Source organism: Periplaneta americana, chromosome 2 (genome assembly GCF_040183065.1).
Source record: "Periplaneta americana isolate PAMFEO1 chromosome 2, P.americana_PAMFEO1_priV1, whole genome shotgun sequence".
NCBI classification, from domain to species: Eukaryota; Metazoa; Arthropoda; class Insecta; order Blattodea; family Blattidae; genus Periplaneta; species Periplaneta americana.
Window position 1 is genome coordinate 38,628,515 of NC_091118.1, and position 15,167 is coordinate 38,643,681.

Below are 15,167 nucleotides of genomic sequence, written 5' to 3' on the forward strand. Positions count from 1 at the left end.
AAGAGTGATGGAACGGAGAAAAATTCTCTCCGGCGCCGGGATTTGAACCCGGGCTTTCAGCTCTACGTGCTGATGCTTTATCCACTAAGCCACTCCGGATACAATCCCGACGCCGTTTAGAATCGTCTCAGATTAAGTGGCCACCAGAGGGAACCCAAGAGATGGAGCTTAATCTGAGACGATTCTAAACGGCGTCGGGATTGTTCCGGAGTGGCTTAGTGGATAAAGCATCAGCACGTAGAGCTGAAAACCCGGGTTCAAATCCCGGCGCCGGAGAGAATTTTTCTCCGTTCCATCACTCTTTCATCATGTGATGACGCAGAATATCTGCATGGAAATATCATATGTACTTCGGTACATCAAAATAAATATAATATAGCATACTCCTGTACAAATGCAATAATTTAAGAAGGCTGTGGAGTGCGCCAGTGCCAACATTGCTGTTCTTCCGAATGACTGACTTGACGTCATAACCTTTACGTAATGATCTGCGAATTCAGTGTCAGTTCTTTGTCTTCAAGTAGATCCATCACGCCCCCTCCCCTTGCAGATGTTCCATATTCATCAGATAGAGATGCTAGTTTTTTTGCGGAACACTGCTATTAAATGAAAGCAATGGAAAGGGGATTTCTGGAACGATCTATACACAAAGCGAGCGAGCGACCTACAAACTCCCTCCCTTGGTGTTGGTAGCACTGGCTGACCTTGATTCTACTGCCCCAATGCGGAAATGCCTGAAGGCCAAGCAGAAGATGAGTGCAAGAACGGGACTGATAGGACGGACATACAGCACGTCAAGACGTGAGTGAGTACTGTACCCACGTACTGTCACACAGCCCTTGTCCGTCTCAGATTGTGTAGTATGAGCATGGTTCTCTTAAAGGTGACTAATTTGGGTCATAAGGTTCCTGCCTCTCTTTGTTACAGTAGTTCGTTTTTAAATAGATAGATGCATAGATGCTGGTACGCTAGGCTAGATGGGTAAACAGATAGGCGGATAAGATTAGTTTGGTTCAAATTTAGATAACATTAGGTTGGGATAAGATTGTATAACATTACGTAAATGAGATCTGATAAGATTAAACTAATAAGATTAGATTAGATAAGACGAGATAATTAGATTTGATTTTATGGGAATAGATGGGGACTGCTCGGACAGATAGTGACGTCACAACGGATGCGCGAATTGGGCGGCGAATTGGGAGTCTCCCGACCCGTAGATTGCTTTACAAATAGGGTTACCAGGTGTACTATATTCAGTGGCGTACGCAGAATTTTGTCAAGGGGGGTTTTATTAAGATTGTTTACAATTTATTTACATTATCGGTATTTTAAATGTTGTGTATCATTATTATTATTATTATTATTATTATTATTATTATTATTATTATAATTAAATTAAATTAAACACAGAATAAATATGGAAAATGCCTGTTATTATTCGGTTGAGAAACTTTTATCATTCAGTCTGCTGTCGAAAAATTTGAAAGTTAGAATTTATAAAACAGTTATATGACCGGTTGTTCTGTATGGTTGTGAAACTTGGACTCTCACTTTGAGAGAGGAACATAGGTTAAGGGTATTTGAGAATAAGGTGCTTAGGAAAATATTTGGAGCTAAGAGGGATGAAGTTACAGGAGATTGGAGAAAGTTACACAACACAGAACTGCACGCATTGTATTCTTCACCTGACATAATTAGGAACATTAAATCCAGGCGTTTGAGATGGGCAGGGCATGTAGCACGTATGGGCGAATCCAGAAATGCATATAGAGTGTTAGTTGGGAGACCGGAGGGAAAAAGACCTTTAGGGAGGCCGAAACGTAGGTGGGAGGATAATATTAAAATGGATTTGAAGGAGGTGGGATATGATGATAGAGAATGGATTAATTTTGCTCAGGATAGGAACCAATGGCGGGCTTATGTGAGGGCGGCAATGAACCTCCGGGTTCCTTAAAAGCCAGTAAGTAAGTAAGTTATTATTATTATGATTATTATTATTATTATTATTATTATTATTATTATGTTACTGTTGTTTAGTCAACTGACCGAAGACAGTTTTGAACCTCGTAAGTAACACCAATTAGGCATCACTCATGAGGCAACTAGGCCAGGAGATAATGGGGTATGGTGACCAGTTCTTTTCCCTCTCCGATGCATACATCGCCGATTAGCCACATATTTCATTAATCGGACTTCAGATGCATACAAACAATTGTTCTTCCTCTGACACATATCGTCAAGTGAGATGTACTGCCTGATAATAGATATACATATCAGCCAGAACCTCAATAAGAGGTATATGTTATGTTATAGTTATTAATATTATACTATGTTCTAATAGAACATATTCATGAATATCGCAGTTGCGAGCGTCATTAAATAAACTATAATTTAAAATATTCTTAGAAAATCTTTGAAACTTAATTTTTTTACAGTCACCCGATTTTTAACAAATTTTAACTTCTGCTTAATTTTGTATAATAAAAAATACTTGTATCATTATTACACTTTCACTTTTACAATATATATATTATAGTAGGTTATTTTACGACGCTTTATCAACAGCTTAGGTTATTTAGCGTCTGAATGAGATACCGGTGAAATGAGTCCATGGTCCAACACCGAAAGTTACCCAGCATTTGCTCATATTGGGTTGAGGGAAAACCCCGGAAAAAACCTCAACCAGGTAACTTGCCCCAACCGGGATCGAACCCGGGCCACCTGGTTTCGCGGCTAGAAGCGCTAACCGTTACTCCACAGGTGTGGACCTATATATATATATATATATATATATATATATATATATATATATGACTTTCGACTCGGTCATTTCTGGACCAGGGTTCCTATCTCAAATTGATACATGTGCCCTTCATCATCATCCCTGAAAGTTTGTAACACGACCTCGGAAACACTCTGTATATAGAGTTAAAAGTTATTTTTGCGTGATAGGTTACACGCTTTATATAACAGGAAAATCCGTGGAAATAAATTTAAATAAACACAATAAAGGAAATGGAACTCACCAAGGATGAAGAATGAAACCGGCATGATGAATATATTGAAGGAAGGATAGGAGGGCTATGCCTTATGTCGAAGTAGATTTTGTTACTCTGATAGTGAAAAATTAGAGAAGGGAAAACGATTATGGATAAAAAAATACTCAAATCTAAATATGTCATCTTTTAAGCTCAAATGGGGAGGTTCAGACCCAGTAACCCCCTCCTTGCGTATTCCCGTGCTTATATTGTACGAGATGTCCCATATTTTCTTCTTCTTCTTTTTCTTCTTCTTCTTCTTCTTCTTCCGCCGCGTTTTGCCGTTAGGCATTGGGTTCGCCTCGCTCCGTCCAGACTATGTCCCGTATTTGTGGCCTGAAAAACTTGCCACGGTGAAACTAGCCCGTCATGACGACCTCTTTTTGCTTTTTTTTTTAATTAAAAAGATTGTCGTTTTTCATGGTTTTTCAGAAACGAAAATTACTGAAAAATGGCGGAAAACAATTTAACTAGGCCTATCTAAAATCTCATGAAATATTCCAAACCCCAAATAAAAAAAACAATTACTAAAAATGGACAACATCTAAGAAAAAAAAAACAAAATAACTTAATTTTCACAAACGTAGCACAAGTATATCCTTATCTGTGTATACCTATCTACCAAAAGTGTATAAGTGCATGGCATACGAAAAGCCTAAACAAATCAGACCTAACCTGTCACTGATCCTCGAGCTTACAAAAACTCGATATCTGCTGTGTATACCTACCTACATATCTTCCAAAAATCCGTACATACATGGAAGGCATATCTAAAATCTGAACAAACCTAATCTATCCTGCCACTGATCCTCGACTTTATGAAAACTCGCTTATTCCATAATTCCACAATTTGCGCACATACATTTATCGAAATGATCGAAGTTCTTCAGTATTCAACAGTGACCTTTTGAAAATTCCAAAACCGTTCACTATGTATTAATTACATTCTCACAAACCTGACGTTAAAATTTGTTCTCATTGACCAATTGGACATCGAAAAATAGACTGAAAAGAATCCGAATCATCCCTTGACAACCGTCGCCGCACAAACCATGTCTGCCACACAACGCGTAAAATCAAATAAACACTAGAACTGACTTTTTTTATTGCTTGACCGCTACCTTTTTAACAATAAATAAGTGCTCTCAAACCGATATTAATTTAAAAAATGTACAGGGTGATCCGTTTGGGTATGGATAAAATAAAAACACAGTAAAACATTTACTACTGAACTTTATTTGTTGAAATTTGTGCATACAACACTGAAAATTGGGAGATTCCTCAGAGCTCAACATGCGCACTCTGCACAACTCATAACCGGGATGCAATTCAGCCCCTGTCCGTTGTAACATAAGAGGGGTGATTTGTTGAAAAGCTTGAGTAATTTTTACTCTCAGATCATCAATGTTCCTGGGTTCCTGTGAATAGACAATGTCTTTAACCCTACACTAAGAAGTCAGGAAGGGTTAGATCTGGGGAGTTTGGAGACCAAGCCAAGAGATAGCTGCATCTCGTACTGGGTTTCGCCTGCGGCCTCGTGCATGTTTTTTTTTTTTTTTAACACAGAACCTGTTTCTACAAATGTTAGATACCACAACATTATGGAATCGTATTTAGGTACATTACGCACACCATACTCAGTACTAGAAATTCCCTTTGAACTCTTTTAACACTCTCAAATTTAGAATATTAAAGAACACATTGTGCCCACTGTTGATTTGTAGTAGCCATTTTAATCATCTACGATTTTCATTTGTCCTTTCAGATTATGCATTGTTGATTGTCATATGTGGAAACCCCCATCTTTTAATCATAATATAACCAGCAAGAAATTTTTTCTACTATGATAATAGCTTTATAATAATAAATTAATATTATCCATACCCAAACGGATGAGACTATTTTTACTGTATTTTATCGGCGTTGTCGTGACGTGTAACATAATGATCCTTGCCTCGTACGAAATCTAAGTACTGTTGTCACGCCAGGAGAAGGCGGCTGAAGTACTTATACGGGGCGGAGGGGAAACAGTCGCGCATGCGCACCGCGCTGTTCACTGCAATATTCCTGTTTCACAAACATCTACTGCACGTGTCTATGAGTCTTTGCGACTTTGTGAAAATAATAGTGGGGTTTTTACTGTAGTGTTTTATTAGTTTCAACAAGACAATTGTTTTCAGTATACCACAAATCTTGTATTGCTTTAATTATCCTTTGCTTTTCGTGTTAATAGTGTTGATAATAATATAGTTAATAGAATTTATGTTATTGTATACTGTTATTTAGTTTATAGCAGTTTTTTGTTCATTGTAAATATGTCGACAAAGAGGAAACAAGGATTAGCAATCTATAGCGAAGAAAGGAATATTATTAGAAGTGCAAAATAATTCTGTGATGAAGAAAAGGAACAACAATGTCTTTGCATTCCTCTTACGAAACCTACAGCAAAGGTAGAAAAGTACTCTAATCTATCCACAAGAACAATACAGCGTATAAGGAATGAAATGAAAGACTGCACAGAAGAAAGTGCGTTGTCGACACCTGAGGGAGAAAAACAATGTAAACGTCCAGACTACCGAAACGCAAATGTAGATGACTTCGACGGGAGATTGACAAAAAAGATATAATTGAGAATTTTTATGTGAAAAAGAAAGAGGGCCACCGGCGTAGCTCAGGAGGTAGCGCGTTTGCCTGCTGATCTGCAGTTGTGCTCGGGAGTGAGTTCGATTCCCGTTTGCGCTGACTACCTGGTTGGGTTTTTTCCGAGGTTTTCCCAAGCGGAAGGCGAATGTCAGGTAATCTATGGCGAATCCTTGGTTTCATTTCGCCAAATACCATCTCGCCATCATCAATTCAATCGACACTGAAGAAGCTAGTAGTTATTACAGTGTCGTTAAATAACAAGTAAAAAAATAATACCAAGCTGAAACAAACGTCTACCCTTTTACAAGAGAAAACTGATTTGAAATGAAAGACAACATTAAGACGAATACTGAAGAAAAAGGATTTCAGGTGGAAGAAGTGTGCAGCAAAAAAAATTGAGGAAAACACTGTAAATTAGAATACGTGAAGATATCTACAGCAAATAAGAAAGCTTAGGAAAGTGGAAAAACCGATTTTGTATCTGGACGAAATGCGGATAGATAGGCCTACCAATTTAACGTTTCCCAAGTTCTGGCACGATAAAAATGCTACGGGAGTTTTGACTATCTTAAATGTGTCCAGAACACTCATTGTTGTCCATCAGGATGGGGGCGGTAGGGCTAATGGCTTTGTTGAGAGATTCGAATTAATATACACGGCTGGAACATAAACAGACGATTATCATGGACAGATCATACTCCAGAAATTTTGAAAAATGTGATAATGATAGTCATAGCGACAGCACCAAAGATGCGGAATCTTTTATGTCTGACTCCGTTCCCGTGTAGCCAAGCAAGTGGACGAAGTTTTCAGGTCAGAGTGTAGCGTAAAGTTCCCCCGTCCCGCCTATCTACTCCCCGCGCCAACTCGTAGCGCGAAGACAGTATACGGGGCACCAAGAATTCCTTATTCACGAACATTGTGTTATAGAATGCCTTTGGTCGCCCGGCTAAGAGATGGACCGATATGAGAACGTAACAGACTACCTGGTCTAATACTATACATGTTTTGGATGATGCTGATAATGATATAGACTGCCAAAGGTGTTTTTTTATTATTTTTATTCTTTTCTCTTACTGTTTGTACGGATATTATATTGCAGAATTATGATAGTCATTTTCAGAAAATATACGACCGCTCACGTCAAACCAACTACAATAATTGGCAACGCTATTATCCATTCAAAATGAACCAAAATCCTAGCGACACCTGACATGAAAATCTAGAACTAACATATAAAACTAGCTAAAAAAAATTACTAAAATTTAACTCTATAAAAAAAAGTTGGTAATAGTTACTAGATATAACTAGATGCCCGTCTTGTAGGAATTTACGAAAAGTATTTATGCGGTATTCTGAAACTCAAAACACCATTTCGGATTCCGTAAAAAATAATTACATACATAATTACTTTGAATCTTGATCATATCCTCGTATCTTTGTATAAATTAATATCGAAAATGCACAGGACAACAAAACCAAAGCACTATTTTGTCAGATTGTTAATACAGATTTCAAACTTCGAGCTATATTTCGCCACCGCTCAGCGTTGCCAAACGTACAAATGCTCCGGCTGTAACTGATGACGGCTCTGTTTACCGCGGATACATACATGGTAAAGCAAAAGACAATCGACCGACGGTCTTCGCTGGTAAAAAAAAAACCACCCTACGACAAAGATCGCTGGCTATTCAAATTAATCAGGTTTTCAATTATTACGCTTATGTATGGGTAAACGTAAAGGTATGCGTATATATATGAAACCGGTGTCCAAACCTAAATTAAGTATTTCTATATTGCATCTCTGATTCGTGCCTTTCATAGGAATACGTAAACTAGCATTGTTCATAAATGATTCACAGATTGTATTTCCTGTAATAACCCTGAAGAGAAATAGAGCATCAAGTTATTGCTGTCGAGAATATAAACTGTGACACTTGAAGAATTGCATAGGAATGTGTAAGAACATAACGGTATGAATTTGCGTTAAATATGTTCGTATTAGTTCTAATTTTATAGTATTCCAAATTCCAAATATGTAGGTCTATATATCACTAGCGCAGATTTAAGTATCAGAAGTTCATTGGTTGTAAAAAAATATTCTGGAGTATGCTGCCTTGTAAATGAAACCTATTATGTGCTACTAAAAGTACTGGCAATGAAATAGATTGTGTTCAGCATTTAATTCCTCCGTTGCTAACAATAAAACAAAACAATAACTACAAAAATCTGAATCATAGCAACATCTGAATATCACCTCATGTCAAATCACCTATATTTACGAAAGGTCTGTTTCCATTACAAAATGAAGCGAATTGCCACTCTCGCGTACTGCTTTCATCTGGGCCTTACGCTCTCGTTCTCTTTCGGCTTCCGACATACAGTGAAACCTCTTCTTACGGACACTCCCAAGATACGGACACTCCTCATATACGGACAGATTTTTATGTCCCAACTGAAATAATATAGAAATAATAATAAATTTAACTCTCGTTTACGGACACTCTCAGACACGGACACGGACAGCTGTTTCACAGTCCTAAAGCTTGCTTGACCTCCTGACTGCGGAAAGAACTTGGATTCCAAGTCCTGATGTGTTACAAAAATAGAAAATTTAGTTTTGAGAACTGTACAGAAATTCCTTAACATGAAAGAAGACAATAAGGGTCTCGTAGGCTACCACTAGCCCAGCTGACTAATCCTTGTTAGCTGGAAGCGGGTGGATAAACGAAGTAAAAAAATTTAACCTTTCTGATGGGTCCAAGGTTTCCGCGATCGTGAAATTGCATTCGACACATGATAGGGTTAATAGGATTATTCTCTTCAGTTCAATAAGTTGTTCTGTATGGAGAGACATGGCACCTGAACGAAAAGGTTAAGTTGAAAACTGTAAATTACAGTACTGCATAACTAGACCTAGAATAAAATTGCATGGCACAGTACTGTATTTTCCTTTTTCGGTCTTGTTTACTGTAGTTCAAAATTGCAAAGAATTTACTGTAGCAGACTGTATTTAGAATTGAACTACAGTAATGCATTTCATTTAACCTTCCTATTGTGAATGGGTCTAAATGACCCATTGCATTTACTAAAATGAACACAAAACGTACAAAAACAGCGATAATGTGACAGGGCTTTGAATATTTCCTATTACTTTTATCCACAAAAATATAGTACTTCGTCATATATTTCACTTTGACACATCTATTGTGATTGGGTCATTTAGATCCAGTCACGGATTTTGATTTTAATTATGAGTTACATACTGTTGTTGTGTTCCGATACACACTCACACACACACACACACACACACACACTCTGACACACTCTCCCACTTTCACACTCTCACAAATTCTCACACTTTCACACTCTCACAAACTCTCACACTTACACACTCACTCACTCACTCACACTGATATTAGCCGGTGTGTACAGATCTGCTGGATAATCACTTCAAGAACAGTGGGACAGTATGTATGGTAGAGCTGTTTTCTGTGCAACAGTATCACTTCAATTTTTTCAAACTACTAGCAGGTTTCTCAGGTTTGACAACAAATCAGTCTGACCAGTGAGATGACGTCATGATAAATTGGCTGCTATTATATCTTTTTTCTACATGTTTGTGGAACAAATGCCAAAAATATTCTTACCCTACTAAGATGTCACAGTATACGAGTATGAGCAGTTGGTGCCATTTCGAGACAAATGTCCCTTCCGCTAGTACACACTTTCAAAATCCAGAGGGAAGTATGGTATAAAATTGTGATGTAAAAACAGTATAATATGTTTGTGTAGCAGAATTGTGCAAAGCAAAGCCAGAAAATGGACCACGAGAAACAAACCAAGGCAGAAATGTTGGTAGCATTGAAAACACTGATCGAAACATCACCACAGACAATTTTTTCACCGACTATATTTTGGCCGGTCCCACGCCGTGGCGTCATGGTCTAAGGCATCCTGCCTAGGACTCATGTTACGGAATGCGCGCTGGTTCGAATCCTCATGGGGGAAGAAATTTTCTCATGATATTTCGGCCAGTGTATAGACCGGTGCTCACCCAGCATTGTGATGCACTTGGGGAGCTATGATAGCTAGCGAAATCCGGTTACACAAAGCAGCTATAACGGCTGGGGGCTCATAGTGCTGACCACACAATACCTCCATTCTGGTTGGATGATCGTCCACCTCTGCTTCGACATGCGGCCGTGAGGCCAGTGGCCGACTGGTTGGTCTTGGCGCCATGGATTGTTATATTTTGGCCGAGGAACTTATCAAGAGGAATCTAACTTTAGTCAGAGCTCTGAGAAAAAACAAACCATAAGATATGCAGCTAAACTGTATGAGACCAGGGTGTCCAAGCATTTTCGGATTTCAGCCCGACGTAACTATGGTGTCGTATGTGTCTTAGAAGAATAAATCAATGATTTTGCTGTCCACAGTGCATCACGACTGCAGTCTATCTTCAGAAGAGCACAGAAAGCCTGAAATCATATTACATTACAACAAAACGAAGGAGGAATTGACACCACAGATAAACGTGCAGTACCTACTCTTGCTAAAGGAGTACCAAAAGATGGTCTGATTGTGTGTTTTATAATGTACTCGTTATTGAAGCAATAAATGCTTATGTATTATATATTCATGCGAGTACAATCCAAATAAATTGTACAGATGAAGATTGTTCCTGAAGGAATTGGACTAGGCCTACAATTATCACAAGTAATGCGAGAAAAAAAAAGATGAAGAAGCCTGCCTCAGAAGATAAAACTAAGTTTGGAAAATGTTCCAGGAACTAGTTCAGGAGAAAGTGCAACAAAAAGGAATTTCGACCGAAGAAAGACCAAAGACTGTCAAATATAAAATAGGTGCAAAGCATTCCTCTGCCAAGGTCATGCAAACATTTTAGGCCCAATGTAACATTTGCATGGACTAAATTGGTAATTATTTTGTGTTCACACATTGAAAAATAAGACATTATTTGCTTTCTTTGAACCAAGGCATAAATAAAAGAAGATGTTTTACTATTATATCCATTTTTCAAATCCTGGGTCAAACTGACCCATTCACAACATGTGTAACAAAGTTTCGAACATAAAAGAAAGGTTAAGCGTGAAGGGATACATAATGCATATTATAAATTTACTGTTCAATTGGGGAGCCTCCCTCCCAATAAAGGACACCTCCCAGATGCGGACAGATTGTTACGTCCCTTCGATGTCCGTAAATGAGAGATTTCAGTGTATTTATTTATCAACGGTCTTACTAATAAAAACTCTGTATACAGACGTTTAACTGTCTTATACTTATACAATGAGTAGCTCATTTATACGTCGTGTGTAAATTCCTTACTAATAATCACTACATACGTCGCGTATAACAGTACAACTGTTACACAGCTACGTCATAGTTTCGTCATTACTTCGTTACGAAAGATAATAGAATATCTGAGGTTCTCTATTGCATCCGGTAGAGCGCTCTAGTGTGGCGTGTTAAGTATCGATAGTACAACTGGCTCTAATCGATTACCATACTATATTTTGGTCAAAGAGTACAAGCTACAGTAATATTATTCTAATTATTCTGTGCTCTTTGGTTTGTTCCTCTTTGGTTACTAGGCAACCATCATCATAAAATGACAGTCGATACGAACAGCTGTTAGAGGGGCGGCCATTTTTTCTCTATATACAACGCTTAAACAAGGGGTTTCGTGTATATAACTATTGCAAAGCAATTCCCATTGTATAGTTACATGCTGTTTATACGTCCATCGCTCCTGCATGATTTATTAGTAAAGTTTTCTGTCTCAACTCTGCATAAGTCTAGTATAAAAACTATACACTGTTTATTAGTAAGACTGTTAGTCTTTTCTGAATTCTTGCACCCTTGTCCACTCCACTTAATGCATTTCTTCGATCGCGATATATTTTTTGCTTCGAATTTCTTGGACATGTTTTAAATTTGTATTACTACACCATTACGTGAAATGAGACGATCCGGGAACCACTCATGGAACACTCAATTGTTTCGTGGTCAGAGTGACTGTTGGCACCGTGGTTGTAATGGAGATCATATCGGAGAATTCGCTGTACTGAAGAACATCCTATGCTTAATTCTTGGGAACGGAGAAAAACCAATTTCATTGAAGAACAGCCACGCTGTTACGAACCACGTTGCGCAATAGTAAACTGCTCCATGGCTAGACACACAATGACGGAATGCGAGAAATTCAGACTGAAGCAACAATCGGAATGTTTATGGGTATCGAAATGAAATATAACAATGTTGACAACCGACAAACAAAAAAATACCAAGCGATTGAAAACCGACGCGCTTTTTGAACGACCCTTTATATAGGCTAACAATATCAACGAAACAAAAAAAAAGTATAATACAATATATTGTTAAACTATTATCCTTTATAGAACAGAAATTTGGCCATTGAATGAAACAAATAAAGCTAAAATTATTGACAACAGTAAATGGATTTTTGGCGTCGAGCTGCCAGAACCTCAAGAAGAGAAAAAATTAGAAATGAAATTATTAGGCAAGAAATGGGAGTCAAAAATACAATTTTGGATTGCATCTCGATAAGCAAACAATTTGAAAGATGATCTATGGCGCGACAGAGAAGACTGGGGAAGGGCAATGGGAAATGTCAGAGATTCTATAATAATAATAATAATGATAATAATAATAATAATAATAATAATTATTATTATTATTATTATTAGAATCCTAAATCTCTCTCTCCGATCTGCAGATGCATTAAATATGCTAATTTGCATGGATTCAACTTGGATCCATTTAATGTGTAGTATATCTTTAAGTTTTTAACTCACTGATCTTATTTTAATAATTATTTGTCCATTTTATTTCTTGCATTTGGTCAATTGATTAATGTAGACTATTCCATTATTTGAATTATCTCATTGTACTAATTTTAGAATTATTATTTGATCATTGATTATGTAGACCATTATATTGTTTGTATTTCATCTCATTGCCATTTTCTATCATTCATTCTCATCATCATTTGTTGTTTTGTTCTGTTTTGTATCATGCAAAACTGTAATTGGCCTTGTGCTGTTGTTTTTGCACGTTAATATTCTAAATAAATAAATAAATAAAATAAATTATTATAATTATATCAGTACATTGAAGAAATTAATCTTTGGTATACCCATGACAGCTACACTTAAGGATTATGCCACAGTCAGAAAGAAAATACCGTATTCTCTCCGTAGAATAATGATACTTTTATTAAAAAATAATATATGTATGACGACGTAAAAAGTAGAGCTTTATTACCGAGTGGGGCAAGTTACACTACGACCGGAGGGAATGATCTATGATCCACGAGTTAATGAAGGTACTTTTGTACGAGTTGTATGCAATTCTTTATCTACGTTGTTCGTTATTTGCCGAAAATTAGAAGAAAATAAATCTATAAATTCAATTAGCCGTATTAAATCCGTTACATCAGTGAAGAATTTTATTCTTTATGTTTCATGATGTCAGCTGTATTGTTGCTATGGTAATAATACTGTATTAAAATGCTTCATAACACGTTGCTAAGTAAAATAACATAGCATTTTATTTAACAATAAAGGGAAATTTTTGCAGTAGGCTTAAAAAATTTCAAATAATGGCCTACTTTTGCAACGAAAGTAGATGAAAATAATTATTATGAATTTGATATTTTAAGAAATAAACTTTATTAACAGTCGTGGATAAAATATTGTATACACATATTGGTACGTCCATTGTTATGGCTCTCGTGTAATAAAATAACTCTGATAACGTCTGGTTATTAAAACATACACGCGAGCCATAATAATACACTTATACCACTAGTTGCGTAAATATTTTAGTCATGTTCTGTATAATTATGTGATAACTTAGAGCTAGGAAGTTGGTACCAAAACTGTTAAGTTGTGTGAGCTTGGACTATATCTCTACCGAGTGAAAAGTAATAGGGAGTCTCTCGGTGTCAGTGAAGCAGAACGACAAACATGTACAGCCGAGTGGTAATCAATAAGGAGCGGATTTTAATGTGCTAAAAAATTTAAATATATTTATTGTTTATGTGCTAAAAAGTACAAAAATATTTGCTAAAAATAAAAAAAAAATATATATTTTTTTAAATATGACAAAAATACCTTACTTAGCTTGGAAAAAAAAAAATGTTACTAGGTACTCACCAACCACACTTGAGTGCTAGTAGTTGGTCGAGAATTGCAGTGAACAACAAATTCTCCATCACAAATGCTTGCCGATTATCTCTGAACAACGACTTATATGTACTGTGAAAACGATCTTTCCACATCACAGGACGTCAGACGTGCATATTTAAAAAGAGGAATGTTACAAACACAAACCCCGTCAGTTTCACCTACAGGCACACCCTCCAATACTTGAGCAACTTTACACATTTTTTTATATCCACTGTTTTTCCCAAACACATTCTGGAATTTGTCCCTTAGTACTTGTACTTCTGAACCTGGTAGCGAGTCTAGTTTAATTTCCACGGCACGCACCTCCCTGTTTCAGACAACAGGTTTTTGGATGTTTCCAGTTTTTTTAAGGTGTCACACAAAAAGCTTAGATTTGCTAATAGGAAAGCCAAATCGTTTTTTAAACAACCATCTTTCAGTATATCTTGAAGGATATCGATTGACGAAGCCCGATAACAGGGAATCACAACAAGATGTATTGCCTTACTTGATGGACATGAGCGAGAGGCGAGAGATTTGTTTAAATTAAATAATGTTCATACCCGAGCTCTTACCTGTTGTGTTTCACAAACACAGTGTGGAATGAAATCATCTTCAGCAACAATAAGCATTCCTAATTATGTGTTGCAAGATCTCTCCTTCTTGTCCATGTTAATTTATTCTTTAATAATAACATTGATATCCTGCCTAGCAGTTCTCAGAATTTGAGGCGATACTATTACAAAAATGGATCACGGATACACCACACAGCGCTTAGAAACACGAAGCAACCAAGAATTCTTAAAAAGATAACGTACAGTACTTCTGAGTGACATAATTGATTTAATTTTAAAATGTTAGAAGTTCTTGTAAAAAATTATTTAAGTAAAAAAACTCCAAGATTTATGTGTTTATAATAGATTTCCTAAAAATATGTATTTACATAAATTTTTGTGAAAATATGTGTTTTTATGTGAAATAAAATTCGGGTTTTAAACTTGAAACTTCATGTTCGGAATTTTTAACTTTGTTAGTTGTGTTTTATCACACGCAAAAATAATATTTAATTACATAGGAATCCGCTCCTTAGTAATCAAACATGTGCTCCAGTCTCCACAGCCTTATAACAAGAAAATAATATAAGCAGTAATTTGTAATTATAAAGTTTGTAACTCCCAATCTACATTAATTTATTCATACATATAAAAATAACATACAAAGTATACAATTATGATTCTAGTCTCATTATAACAAATAACAATGATCATTT

At 36.5% G+C, this 15,167-nt stretch overlaps 1 protein-coding gene across 1 annotated transcript in view; it reads left to right on the forward strand.

The window, feature by feature from the left end:
* The first annotated feature begins 742 nt into the window (after positions 1-742).
* Positions 743-15,167, forward strand: part of LOC138692760 (apolipoprotein D-like) — a 67,617-nt gene continuing 53,192 nt past the window's right edge. The window contains exon 1 of the mRNA XM_069815957.1: positions 743-805. The gene's annotated coding sequence lies outside the window, so the exon portion shown is untranslated. The remainder of the gene's footprint in view (positions 806-15,167) is intronic.